The following is a 13,904-nucleotide window of genomic DNA, read 5'->3' as shown; positions in this document are numbered from 1 at the left end:
TCTCATTAGTTTCTGTAGACTCCATTGTTTTTTTGGGGGGAGTTTTCTTCATTAACCTTTTGCAACTCCTTTTTCAATTGGTCAATTCTACTTTTGAAAGAGCTTTCCATTTGACCAATTGAGGTTTTGAGAGAATTAATTTCGTTTTGCATTTGCTCATTTGAGGATCTGAGAGAATTATTCTCATTTTGTAGTTGTCCAATTGATGATCTGAGAGATTTATTCTCCTTTTGTGTTTGTCCAATTGTACTTTCTAAGGTATTAATTGTCTCTCCCAAATTTTTAAGCTCCTTCCTTATTTCTTCAAGGAAGTCCTTCTGTGCTGGAGACCAGATTGTATTCTCTTCAGAGGTTCCAGGTCTCTCTGAGTTGGAGTCTTTCCCTTCCAGGAATTTTTCTATGGATCCACCTTTCCGCTGACCCTTCTTCATTATGCTAAGACCTTGATTTGCGGGGGGGGGGGGGGGGGGGGGGGGGGGGGCTGTTTCACCTGGGCTTGGGATCACTAAAGGCTTTACTCACTGAGTGCAGTTTCCCTGGCTGGCTAGTAGGAGGTGCTGGTTGCTTTCTCTGGAGTGTCTGTGACCTTGGTTGAGAGGCCTTCTTCCTTTGCTTGAGGGGAGGAATTGGAGCTATTGAATTCTTTTGCCTTCAATCAATTGTGGGCTTTACCCTGGCCTGAGGTCATTCCTCAGCTGGGATGGTTCTTTTGCTCACACACCTGGGCCTGAGGCAGAAGTAGTTTGCATTTGTTTGAGGAGAGGCCTCAGTGCAATGGAGGCGGACTCAAGAGTTCCTCAGTCCAGAGGAGCCCAGGAATGGTGTCCACAGCTCTCCTGCACCAGAACTCCCCCCGCCCCCAGCCCAGTCCCCAAGCTCCAGGGGGACAGCACCAACACCAGTGCCTCTGCTTCCCCATGGACCCAAGCCCCTTTCGTCCAGCCCCACCGCTGATCCAGCAGGTCCAGCTCTCAGGACCTCAGACTCCCGGTTTCAATTCAGCTGTTAATCTGGCTGATCCAGGGCTGATACTCCCTCTGAGCCCAGACTCACCCGCCTGTACTCAGTCAAAGCTGCTGTGGGAGACAAATCCTGAGGTAGGTTTTCCTCTCCTGGCTTTTCTTTCTGGGTTTCCTGGTTAGGATTTCTTTTAAGCGGTTTATTTCATGTGATAGATGGGGAAGAGATCAGGAGACTTTAGAACTGTGCCTGTCTTCTCTCCTCCATCTTGGCTGGAACCTACATAAACTTTTTAAAAAAATAGAAGGTATTCTGCCAAATTCCTTTCATGAAGCCAACATGGTGCTGATATCCAAACCAGGAAGAACCAAAACAGACAGAGAAAATTCTAGATTGGTCTATATCACCTTCATGAATACTGATGCAAAAATTTTAAAGAAATTTTAGCAATGAGGCTACAGCAAGTTATTAGTAGGATAATACTCCATGATAAGATAGAATTTTTCCAGGTAGGCAGGGATAGTTCAATATTAGAAAAACACTCAATATAATTGAATATATTGAATGTAAAACCAACAGGAATCATGATTATCTCAATAGATGGTGAAATATCTATCTAAAATCATCAGCAACTATTTTCTGTAATGGGAATAAACTCACAGCATTTCAAATAAAACCAGAGGTGAAGCAAGGATGCCATTATCACCATTAATATTCAATATAGCATTAGAAATACTAACTTTAGCAATACAAGAAGAAAAAGAAATTGAAGAAATCAGGACAGAAGGAAAAATTGAAGGAATCAATGAGGAAGCAAAGCTTACACTCTTCGCAGATGCTTAAAGAATTCAAGTAAATCATTTAAAAATCATCTAATAAAACTGCTTGAAACAATGAACAAATTCAGAAAAGTATCAGGGTATAAAATAAACCCACATAAATTATCAGCATATATATATATATATCTATATCTATATATATCTATATCTATCTCTCTCTCTCTCTCTCTCTCTCTCTCTCTCTCTCTCTCTCTATATATATATATATATATATATATATATATATATATATATACACACATGAATAACAAAGCCCAAGAGAAAGAAATAGAAAGAGAAATTTCATTTAAAATAATTGTAGACATTAAATACTTGGGAATCTATCTCCAAACTCAGAAACTATATAAACACCATTATAAAGTACTTCTTACCCAAAGTCAGATCTAAATAATTGAAAAAATGTCTATTACTCATAGTATGGTTGAGCTAATTCAATAAAAAATGACAATTCTACCCAAATTTAATTACTTATTAAGCACCATACCAATCAAAATGACAAATAATTATTTTACTGAACTAGAATACATAGTAACAACATCCATCTGGAGCAACAAATGGTCAAGGATAACAAGGGAACTGATGAAAAAAATGTAAAGGAAGGTGGACCAGATGTACCAGATTGAAAACTATAATATAAAGTGGCTGTCATCAAAATTTTCTGGTACTGGTTAAGAAACAGTAGAATAGAATAGGTTCAAAAAGAAACCAATGTAAACGTCTACAGAAATTTATTGATTAACAAACCCAAAGCCATCAGGGATAAGAACTCAATATTTGAGAAAAATTATTGGGAAAACTGGAAAATAATATGACAAAAACTAAGCACAGACCCACATCTCATGCCCCATACCAAAATAAAGTCAAAATGGGTATTGGATTTAGATACTATAGGTACTATAATATCTATACACTATAGATAAATCAATAGATTAAGAAACACTCTATCAGCTTTATGGAAAGGGGGAAATTTATGACCAAACAAGGAATAGAGTACATTATCAACTGCAAATTAAATGATTTTGACTATATGAAATTAAAAAGTTGTTGCACTAATGAAATCAATGCTGCCAAAATTAGAAGGAAAGTAGAGAGGTGGGAAACAATCTTAACAACTAGGATTTCTGATAAAGGTCTCCCCAACTGCTAAATGTTCAAAGGATTTGAATAAACAGTTTTCAAATTAAGAAATTAAAGCTCAATGTAATCCTATTAAAAATGCTCCAAATCATTGCTGATTAGAAAAATGCAAATTAAAACAAATATGAGGTATCACCTCACATCTATCATATTGGCCATGATGAGAGAAAAGGAAAATGATCAATGTTAGAGAGGTTGTGGGAGTATTGGGACATTGCTGGTAGAGCTATGAACAGATCCAATCTTTCTAGAGAGCACTGTGGAACTATGACCAAAGAGCAATAAAACTGTTCAATGCCTTTGACCCAGAAATTCCATTTCTAGGCCTATAATCCAGAAGAAATCATAAAAATGGGGAAAGTCCTACATATTCCAACATCTTCATAGCAGCTCTTTTTGTAGTGGCAAAGAATTGGAAATGAAGGGGATGCCCATCAATTGGGGAATAGTTAAACAAGTTATGGTACATGAATACTATGGAATATTATTTTTCTGTAAGAAACCATCCTTCTAGAGAAGCAATGAAAGAGTTCTAGCATCTGTTGTTGAGTGAATGGAGCAGAACCAAGAGAATAATGTATACATTATCAACAACATTGTGAGATGATCAACCTTAATGGAAGTAGCTCCTCTTAGCATCCAGAGAGCTAGGACAACCCTATTAGACCAGTTATGGGCAAAGTTATACATCCAGAGGGAGAAAAAGAAAAGGAAAAAAAAAAAAACTAAAACAACCTTTCAGAATCTGATGAATACTTTATGACTACTCTGTAAACATCTTTAGAAAAACATGCGTGACAGTGTTAACTTGACTGTTTGCTGCCAAGGGGAGATGGGAAGGGAGGGTGGAAGGAAGTGTTGTAACTTAAAAATATACATATGTATATAGAAAAAAAGTAGTGCCTGCCTCCTCAAATCACTATTTTTCCTCTACTGTAAAAGCTCTTTGTGCATCTCTTATATGTGAGATAATTTTCCACATTTTTCATCTCCCTTTCTTCATTATTTTGAAAGAATACTAACATAACCAATTCATTCTTATATTTTCCATATGAAATTCTTCTCACTGCCCTATTATTAAGGCTATTAGCAAATTTCTCATATCATCTTTCCTTATGGGAATATAAACAGTTTAAGTTTATTTATGTCTTTGTGATTTTTTTTCACGTTTACTTTTTTTAGTCTTTTCTTGGGTTTTATAGTTTAAAGGAATGCTTAAAAGTCCTGTATTTCATGAAATTGTCATTTCCCCCATGAAGAAATGTTAAATTTACTTAGTATGTTCTTTTTTTGGTAATAAATATAATTCTTTTATCTTTCAGAATATCAAATTCCAAGACCTCTAGTTCTTAAACATGATAGCTGCTATATCTTGTTTGATCCTTGTGGACATCCATGGTATTTGAGTTTGGTTTTCCCCCCTGACTATTTGAAATAATACTTTTTTTGATCTGGGAGTTCTAGAATTTCACTATAACATTCTTGGGAGTTTTCATTTGGGGATTTTTTTCAGTAAATTCTTTCCATTTCTATTTATTTTATTTTATTTTTGGTTCTTGGATATCAGGAAAGTTTTCCTTTATAATTTCTTGAAATATAGTATCTACAATTTTTCTTTGATCATTGCTCTTAAAAATATAATAATTGATAAATTACTATTTTTAATCTTTTCTATATGAGTTGTAATTTTTTTCTGGTGATATAATTTCACACTTCTTTTTGTTTTTCATTCTTTTGACTTTGTTTTATCGTTTCTTGATGTCACATGAAATCATTAAGTTCCACTTAAACAATTCTAAGTTTTAAGGGATTATTTTCTTCAGTGAGATCTTGTACCTTTTCCTACATGATCAATTTTACTGTTAAAGGAGTTATTTTCAACAGTGAAGTTTTGTGACTCTTTTACCATTTGACTAATTTTGTTTTTAAGATGTTATTTTCTTAGTATTTTTAAGTTCCTCTTTTATCATACTGTTTTCTTTTCAAAATTTTCTTAAATAAATCTCACCTATTTGTCTAATTTTCCCCTACTACTCTTATTTGAGTTTTAAATAATTTTTAGCTCTTACTGAAATTCTTGTTGAGTTTGTGTTAAATTCAAATTTTTTTAAAAACTTTTTCTCTTTTTTACTTGTCATCTGAGTTTGTGTCCTGATCTCCCCTGTCACCACTGCAGACTTTTATGGTTGAGTTCTTTTGTTTTTGTTCATTTTTCTAGTCTATTGCCTGACTTGGAACTTTATATGAAAGTTGGTTCTATTCTTAAAGTGGAGTAGAGCATTGTCTCAATCTTCAGGATTCTTCAGACTGCAGTTTTCAAAGTCAGTTCTTGGACTTTGGACATTTTAAATGCTTCAAAATTTTGTGATCTTCTTTGCCACCAGTAATATTTAATATGAAACTCAGTTCTACAAAATAATAATTATTAAGTCAAAAATTTACAGTGTTTACATTTACAAATTTACAGTGATGATTAAGTATTGCCCTGGGTTGTATAGATTTTGAACCATAGACTCACTCATGACTTTTGTTAAGACCTATAGGAGCCCTTATTTTAAAGATATAGGTTGTCTTTTTTCTCATATTCTCTGATTCTTTATTCTCAATAATAGTAAAAATCACCTAAGACTCAGTTTGGTTCATAGTTATGTTCTTCCTGAAAAGGAGGAAAATGAGACAAATGGGGTTAAACAACTTGCTTAGGCTCACAGTGTCTGATACCAGATATAAATCCAGGAAAGAGGAGTCTTTCTGACTCAAGGCCTGACAGTTTACTCCATCATCTAGCTTCCCTAGAAGGATATTAAATTTACAGTAAAGAACAGGTAGAGGATAGTTTCTTATATCTGTTATACAAATATTATGCTTAAAACATGAAATATACATGAGCATATATAGATTTCCCTAAAACATGATATAATAACCTATCACTTATTAAATTTTCTTGGGAGGTTGATGCATAAAACATTGGATATAAAGTAAGATTGTTGAATAGATATTTCACCTTTACCTCACCTCTGAACTAAACAAATAGATCCTTAAAAGTCCATATATTCTGTCAAATCAAATGCTGAATTAGGCTTATCCTTCACCTTTCATCTCTGACAAACACAGTTATCAATGCAGGGAGTACCTCTTAATGTTCTGTCAGCATCAAAGGAGGAACCTAGACACTTCTGACCTCTAACATTGATGAGTATGTGTACTGCTCTAGAAATGCCCACTTCATCTTCAAGGACCCCATTCTTAGATAATGAAATAGAAAACAGAATTGAGCCAGTTCCTAGGTTCTGTTTGCTTTAGCAATGAGCAAACAGAAGTGGTCTGGGGAGTGTCACTCAGCTCCACATTTACTCCAGAGGATGGCTTATGCTACACTGGTTTCATCAGTGCCTTGCATAAGAGGTGATTATGAACCATTTGTTGAGCAAAGCTAGAAATCTCACAGAGCTTTTCCCCAAAACAACTTTGAATGAAGACCAGAGACTAAAGTGAAGGAACCCACAAAAAACATACTCAAAAATTCTCAATTCAAGAAATCAGAAAATGTCTGCCTCACATGGAAAAAAAGCATAGAAAGGAGAGCTAGGAAACCAGTGGAAAGCTGTTAGCCAAAGCACAGCTCAGGGCTAGGCTCAGCAAGTAAGGCCAGTGGTGAGAGTCCCAACTCCAGCTTGTAAGACCAAGTTCAAGCCCCAGGAACACTGGGGCAAAAGACAAGACTGGGTTGGGCTAGTCTAACCCAGGAAACAAAGTGCTCACACTTTAAACAATGTAGAAAATGCTATAGACAAGTGGAAAGCCAGGGACAAGACCACCAACCCCAGGAAAACAGCTTGTGACTGTGCCCCCTTTAACTCAGGAGCAGAGCTCAAATTAAAATGAACCAAAAAAGCAAAAAAAAAAAAAACACACCACAAAAGCTACTATTCTGATAACAATGATGAAAATGTCATCTCAGAAGAAGGAAGCATTGACAAAATGCCTACATACGAATCCTCAAAGAGGTTTTTGAGTTGGTATCAAATCCAAAAAGACTATTTAAAGAGCTCAAAAAGGATTAAAAAAAAAGAAAGCAAGAAAAAAATGGAGAACAAAATGAGTGAAGAAAACAAGACGCTGAAAAGTAAAATTGGTCAAATGGAAAAAGGAATCATTTCCTTTAAATTAAAAACGGTCAAGTGGAAAATGAATGTAACTTGTTGAAAAGCTAAATTGACCAACTGGAAAAGAAGGAAAAATAATCAAAAAGTAAAATTAGTTCACAGGAAAAAGAAAACAACTCATCTAAATATAAACAACCAATTGGAAAAGGAAACATAAAAACTAACTGAAAAAATTTTTAAAAAATATATGCAAGGCAATGGGGTTAAGTGGTTTGCCCAAGGCTACACAGTTAGTTAGGTAATTAGAAAGTGTCTGAGGCCGGATTTGAACTCAGGTACTCTTGACTCCAGGGCCAGTGCTCTATCTACTATAACACCTAGCTACCCCCCAAAAATAAAATTCTAAAAGAATTGGACAAACGGAAACTAATGCCTATTTCAGTCCTCAAAGTTTCTTCCAAAATAACCCCCAAAATTAAAAATAGAAGAAAATATAAAGTTCCCTTTAGGAAAGATGATTGACCTGGAAAATATGACCAGAAAGCCATGATCAGAAAAAGAGTTTGGGCAATATCATGCAGAAAATTATCATGGACAAGGTAGGTATGATAACTTGTATCTAAATGTTAACAAGAAGATAAAATAGTCCTTGAATAAATCCATCAATCATCCTCAGAAAATATCCCACAATAAAAGCTTCTAGGAATATTGTAGCCAAATTCCAGAATTCTCAGCTAAAGAAAAAAATACTGAAAACTTCAAAAAAGAAGCAATTTAAAATACCATAGATCTCAGTCAGGACTAGGTAGGATTTATCAACTTCAACATTAAAGGATCAGGGGCCTGGAATATAATCTCCCAATGGAAGAAGGAGCTTGGATTACAACCAAGAATCAACTACCATTCAAAATTCAGCATATTCCTTCAGGGGAAAAGATGCATTTTTTTTGAGGTAACACCACAAGAAAGTGGCTATTTATTAGAATCCTTTCATTCTAGGCTTTCCCCCCTTCTTTTCCATTATATTCTGCCTCTCTGGAATGGGAGGAGAAGGAGTGGGATTGAGGGACTAAGGCTGGGGGCTCAACCCACTGAACACCTCAGTCTTCCATAATACAGTACCTGAGAAATGTATATAAAGGCTAAATGTGGAGAAAAATAATGTTGGTCAATAAGACTATGGAAAAAATTTTAGTCAGTAAGACTAAACAAAAAAAAAATAACCTGTAATTCTTGAGAACTGTATTTCTTTTAGGACAGTTAAAAGTAACATAATTAGACAGATGGTATGTTGTAGTGCACAGAGCACTGGCCCTGGAGTCAGGAGGACCTGAGTTCAAATGTGACCTTAGGCACTTAATAATTGCCTAGCTATGAGACCTTGGGAAAGTCATTTAACCCCATTGCCTTAAATAGATAAAATTAAAAAAAAAAGAAATACATATCTAGAGGAAAAACTATGAAGTCTGAATGTAGAGCAAAACATACTGTGTTCACTTTAAAAATTTTATTTTAAGTTTTTTCTCATGTTTTTCCCCCTAATTCTTCTTTCACAAAATGACTATTATGGAAATATGTCAAATACAATTGTACATGTAAAACCTTTTTCAGATTGCTCACTGCCATGGGGAAGTGAGAAGAAAGGTAGGGTGGCTAAAATATGAAACTCAAAAGCTTGCAAAAAGAATATTGAAAACTATCTTTGTAGGTAATTGGGAAAAAATAAAAAGAAAGAAAGAAAAAAGATCCAAAAAATTTGTTGAATGAATTTAATCCCTTATTTTTATGAAATGTATGGAAGATTGTAAGGGAGTAGAATGCAACATCTTGGAGTAGTGTAAAGAACTCTGGACTTTAGCATAAAACACCACCACTGTGTGGAAATCTTGTTTGTTTCTTAACATCATTGTGCTCTCAGGCACATCATTTAGCACCTTTGGAACTCAGATGCCTCATCTATACAATAAAGAGATTGGTTAAACTAGCTATAGGTGTCATACTCTGGACTGTGGGCACAGGTAGACTGCAAAATTCCAGAATGTGACTAAAAGTCAGAAAGATGTGGCTCAAGACTGTTCTCTGACACATACTTGCTCTTTGACCCTGGGCAAGTCACTTGATCTTTGGTGCAGATGGTGCTGAATTACATTGGCAGAGGGGGTTTCTCAATCTGGATACTCTCTAATCAGTTAAATCGTCTAGTTCTCATTCTTGTAAAATTCATTCACCTCTGTTTTGTGATGCAAGTCATATAAATTACTGCTTTGAATCCTATAATACATAAATATTTCTAGACATAAATCTACTGCAGAGTTTCAGATAGTTAGCATTCATTTTATCTAATATTGATCTGATATTTATTAAAAACAAACACCAAGGAAACAATTTTTCAATTTGACTTTAGCATGCATTTAAAATAAAAAGAAGCAATTCTTTTGCAGGTATGCAATTTGTAAAATTCATTTCACTTAGGATTTTTTCAGATGGAAGTTATTTACATGTATTATGCTAGTTATAGAAGTAATTCATCATTAATTTCTCCTAAGTATAATTATAATATAAGAAGCAAAAAAGGGGGTGAAAAGGAAATACAATGCAGGACTCTCTCTCTTTTTCTCTTTTCTTTAAAAGTTTTTAGAAGTAACTCATTGTGAGGTGTTCCCATATTTCAGCACCAGCAGAGTCAGCATTTTCTTTCATAAAGGTCAGGAATGATCTAATTTGCTCAAAGTTGAAAAAGAATGTGTGAATTACAAGCAGCCCGTAAAAATCTCTCATTCAGCTTCCCTTGACTTTTATTTGTTTCAGGAGTCATGTTATGCCTATAAAAATGACAAACATTTACATTCTCTCTCTGAAGAGAAAGAAAAATGCAGAGCAGAGATGTGAAAATCCATGAATTTGAATCTTTTTATATATCTTCCCTGACAAGAAAGAAACCACTATCTGTAGGAGCTGAATTCTCAGACGGCCTATATGCATTGCCATGTTTCACAGGGAAGAGGGGGGAAAACAACCCTCTATGGCTATGGATACAAAACTGTTGGTGGATAATTTATCTGTAGCCTTGAGTTAGACCCAGGTTCTCATGCCCACGCCTGTTCCATGGTGAACATGTTTTGCTTTTTCAGGGCAGTGGATGGAAGGTAGACAGTCCAAAAGAGGAAAAATTTTTTTCTAATTGAGTTTTCTGGCACTTTTTATATCATGGTATTTTATGCATTTTAGTTTATTTCCTTAAATGTTAGGTTTTGACCTCAACCAATCTAGTCAATCTGAATGCTGTTGTTAGTAATTGTTTCATGAATGAAAGGAAATTGAACCAAGATAAAGAGGCAAAACCTCAGCCAAATCTCACGTGGCTGCTTTGGCTTGAGACACTCTTCATATTATGTGTTAGTGTTCCTATTCATTCAAATGACCCTAGGGCCCCTTTGTCTGATCAAATCAAATCACCAAAATGCTCCAAGAGTTGTTTCTAAGCATGTAAAAGGGCCATTACCAGTTGAATTAAGTAAATGTATTTGTTTTCCTCTATATGTACATATATGTGTGTGACATATATTTAAATATGGTTGATTTTTGTATTTTTTCTCAGTGAATCAATAAACCTTTATTAAACTTCTCTAGTGGACAGGTAGAACAGTGGATAGAGTCCTGCCCTTGGAGTCAGGAGGATGGGAATTTGAATCCGGCCTCAGGCATTTATGAGCTGTGTGACCTTGGGTAAGTCATTAAACCCTGATTCTTCACATCTAGAGCCTTCCCTAGTCGTCCTGATTCTTATCTGGCCACCAGGACCCAAATGGTTAAGGAGGAGAAAATGACGCTGGTGACTTAGCCAGCCCCTGGCCCCCAATCCAATTAATGTGCTTGGCATGACATCACCTCCTTGATGTTGTGGTTTTCTTTAAGAATGAAGGACAAATACCATTAAACTTCTTTTATGTGATAGGCAGGGAACAGTTAGGTGGTACATTGGATAGAGAGACAGAACAGAAGTTGGGAAGACTCATCTTCAGTTTAAATCTGGGCTGAGACATTTTTTAGTTGTGGGTCAAGTCACTTAATCTATTTGCCTCAGATTCTTCATCTATAAAATGAGCTGAAGAAGAAATTGGCAGATAACACCTCATTCTTTGCCAGGAAAACCTCGATTGGGGTAAGTAAAAGTAAGAGACAACTGAAAAATGACTGAAAAATGGAAGGCACCATGATAAGCACTAGTGCTACATGGAAAGCTTAAAGCTTGACCTAATACATGGAGACTAGACCTTGTGATTAGGAAGACCTGGGTTCAAGTTATACTTCTGACATTCACTGAACTTTGTGACCCTGGGGAAATCTCTTAGATCCCAGGCAAGTCTTAAAGATAAATTGTAAAACGATAGTTATCTTTGATATTGAGGTCCCAGAACACCACTATCATGCCCCCTCAAAAAAATTCTCAAGACCAGGGCCTTTCATAGAGTAGACTCTTAAAAATATTAAATTGAATTGTTAGAATTTTGGAAGGATATGACCCCAATTGTGGTTTTAAAATAGGTTTGAGGATATAAACCACCAGAAGGTATTTCTAGAAGTTCAAATCCTTCAAAGATAATTTTTAGTAGTCAATATTTGAAGTCAAACAGTGGGATCACTTATAATATGTCCATTTTTTATGAGAAAGGTATGAAACATAAACTCACCAAAGAACACGCTTATATATATATATATGTATGTATATATATATATATAATTTATATATAGAAGTATATGCACACACATATATATACACACACACATAATTCATCTAGATGTCCAGAATATAGTATAAATGGAAATTAATTCAATTTTAAAAATCCACTGGAGAATGACTAAATAAGTTATGGTATATAATTGTGATGAAATGTTAGTATTACTATTGTGCTATAAGAAATAATGAGCACAATGATTTTAGAAAATCATGGATAAACTTGGACAAAATAATGAAGAGCAAAATGAGCAGAACAAGGAGAGGACTGAATACAGTAACAGTAGTAAATATCTTCATCTAATAATCGATCATTTCTTTTTCTCCCCAACTGATCATTTGTTCATACCTAATTTACACCTTTGATTAGAAGAAATGTGTATATATTAATTGGGGTTGGGTTTGGAAACACCTATCCTTACTCATGCACATTGGATTAAAGCCCATCATTTTATATTTCTCCAAAAACCAATGGTGTGCTGGTAAATACTTAACAAATAATTCTGAAAATGCAAGAAACTTTAAAATTTAAATTAAATTAAATTAAATTTAATGTTCTTCATGTCATTTTCCCCATTACTTTCTTAGTAATTGTCTAGATTGTCTAGACACTAAATTAAAAATTGAGCCCTGATCTTTAGCCTATTTTTGCTAATTTGGGATATATATATTTACATTATAATTTTAATAATCAACCACCACACACTTGTAACCTTATCCATGGAATCTAAGAGAAAGGATTGGGGCACCCTAAAATGAAGTTTCCCAATTCTGCAGAAGAATATATATTTAGGAGATCCATCATCTCAAGAAATAGAAATAAAACAGCATTGAGCTAGGTTCTAAAGAATGAAGAGGAAGACATTGGCTCAGGCTAAGGAAAATCAAGGCTTGATATTCCAAAAAATGAATAGGTTCTCTTATTTTGAGATTATTTAGACTTTTAAATTTAACTTTTCTATACTGGGTTTGCTATTGTTGTTATTCAGATTGGAATCTGAAGAATTCCTATCTGGATTCAGAACTTCCACCTTGGAAACTCAAATGACAAATATTTATCGAGTGATTATTATGGGTCAGACATTGTGCTAAACAACTGGTTTTGGTGGGGGGAGATTGTAAGTGTGTGCTTTGACTCTTACCATTTTGGGGAATCCATTTTCCATCTAGCCAATTTCCCACTCTGCCTAAACAAGGAAGGTTGGAAATCTCCCAAAGCAGCCTCTGTGGGAGCCTTGCTGTCCAATCTTGAGGAGCAAGGGACTTAGCTGAGTAGCAGTTCTCTGAAGTAAGGAGCCATTCAGCTCAGTCTCCAGACCAAACACATGAGAATAAATATAAGCAAATCCTTTGGATACTTAACTGAATTTCTGGAAAGGTCGGTCTCCACTAGAAAAAGCATTCAGAATTTGCTCGTTGTTTATTTGTTTTTACAACATTGGCGGCACTAGACCGGGAGACTGGGTGATGCAGGCAACTCCAAGTGAACTTTACATCTTCCTCCTTTTGTTCCCAAGGGGACACATTACTATTTCTACTTCATTGTAAGTGAGAAGGAATTTTTTTTCTGGCCAAAAAAGTCTTTGGCACCAAGAGACAACAGAATTTTACCCACAAACAAATAGAATAAAAATTTGGTAGTTTCCATTGGACTTCAATTTATCATCAAATTTTCTCAGTTCTCTCAGGAATATTCAGAATAGATTCATATTGGCTTTGTGTCCTGGTTTTGCTTCTTGTGACCTGGATGACATAAAGGGAAATGTTTCATGTTCCTATTTCCATATGGGCAAAATGATGGAATAGGACTAGATGATCCCTAAAGTCCTTTCCTCCTCCAAATCATAAAATCCTTTTGCTTGGGTATTTCAAAGGATCTTTCATCTCACTGATTTGGGTATATCCTTAAGAGTCAAGCATAGGAGTCTGCCTAAAATGCCCAACATTATCTGAACCCTTATGTACTCTCATGATGTCCACTATTTACCTTCAAATAACCAATTCCATCTCCTTTTACAAACACACATCTGTGATAATATCTCTTTCTCTATTTTGTTCATGAATTTGTTCATTAATAATATGCTACAGACTCTTTGTGTACACTATGTATCTCTCCCTGTCCTCTGG

This window comes from Macrotis lagotis, chromosome 8, assembly GCF_037893015.1.
Source record: "Macrotis lagotis isolate mMagLag1 chromosome 8, bilby.v1.9.chrom.fasta, whole genome shotgun sequence".
NCBI lineage: Eukaryota > Metazoa > Chordata > Mammalia > Peramelemorphia > Peramelidae > Macrotis > Macrotis lagotis.
Note: the sequence above shows the minus strand (reverse complement) of the source record.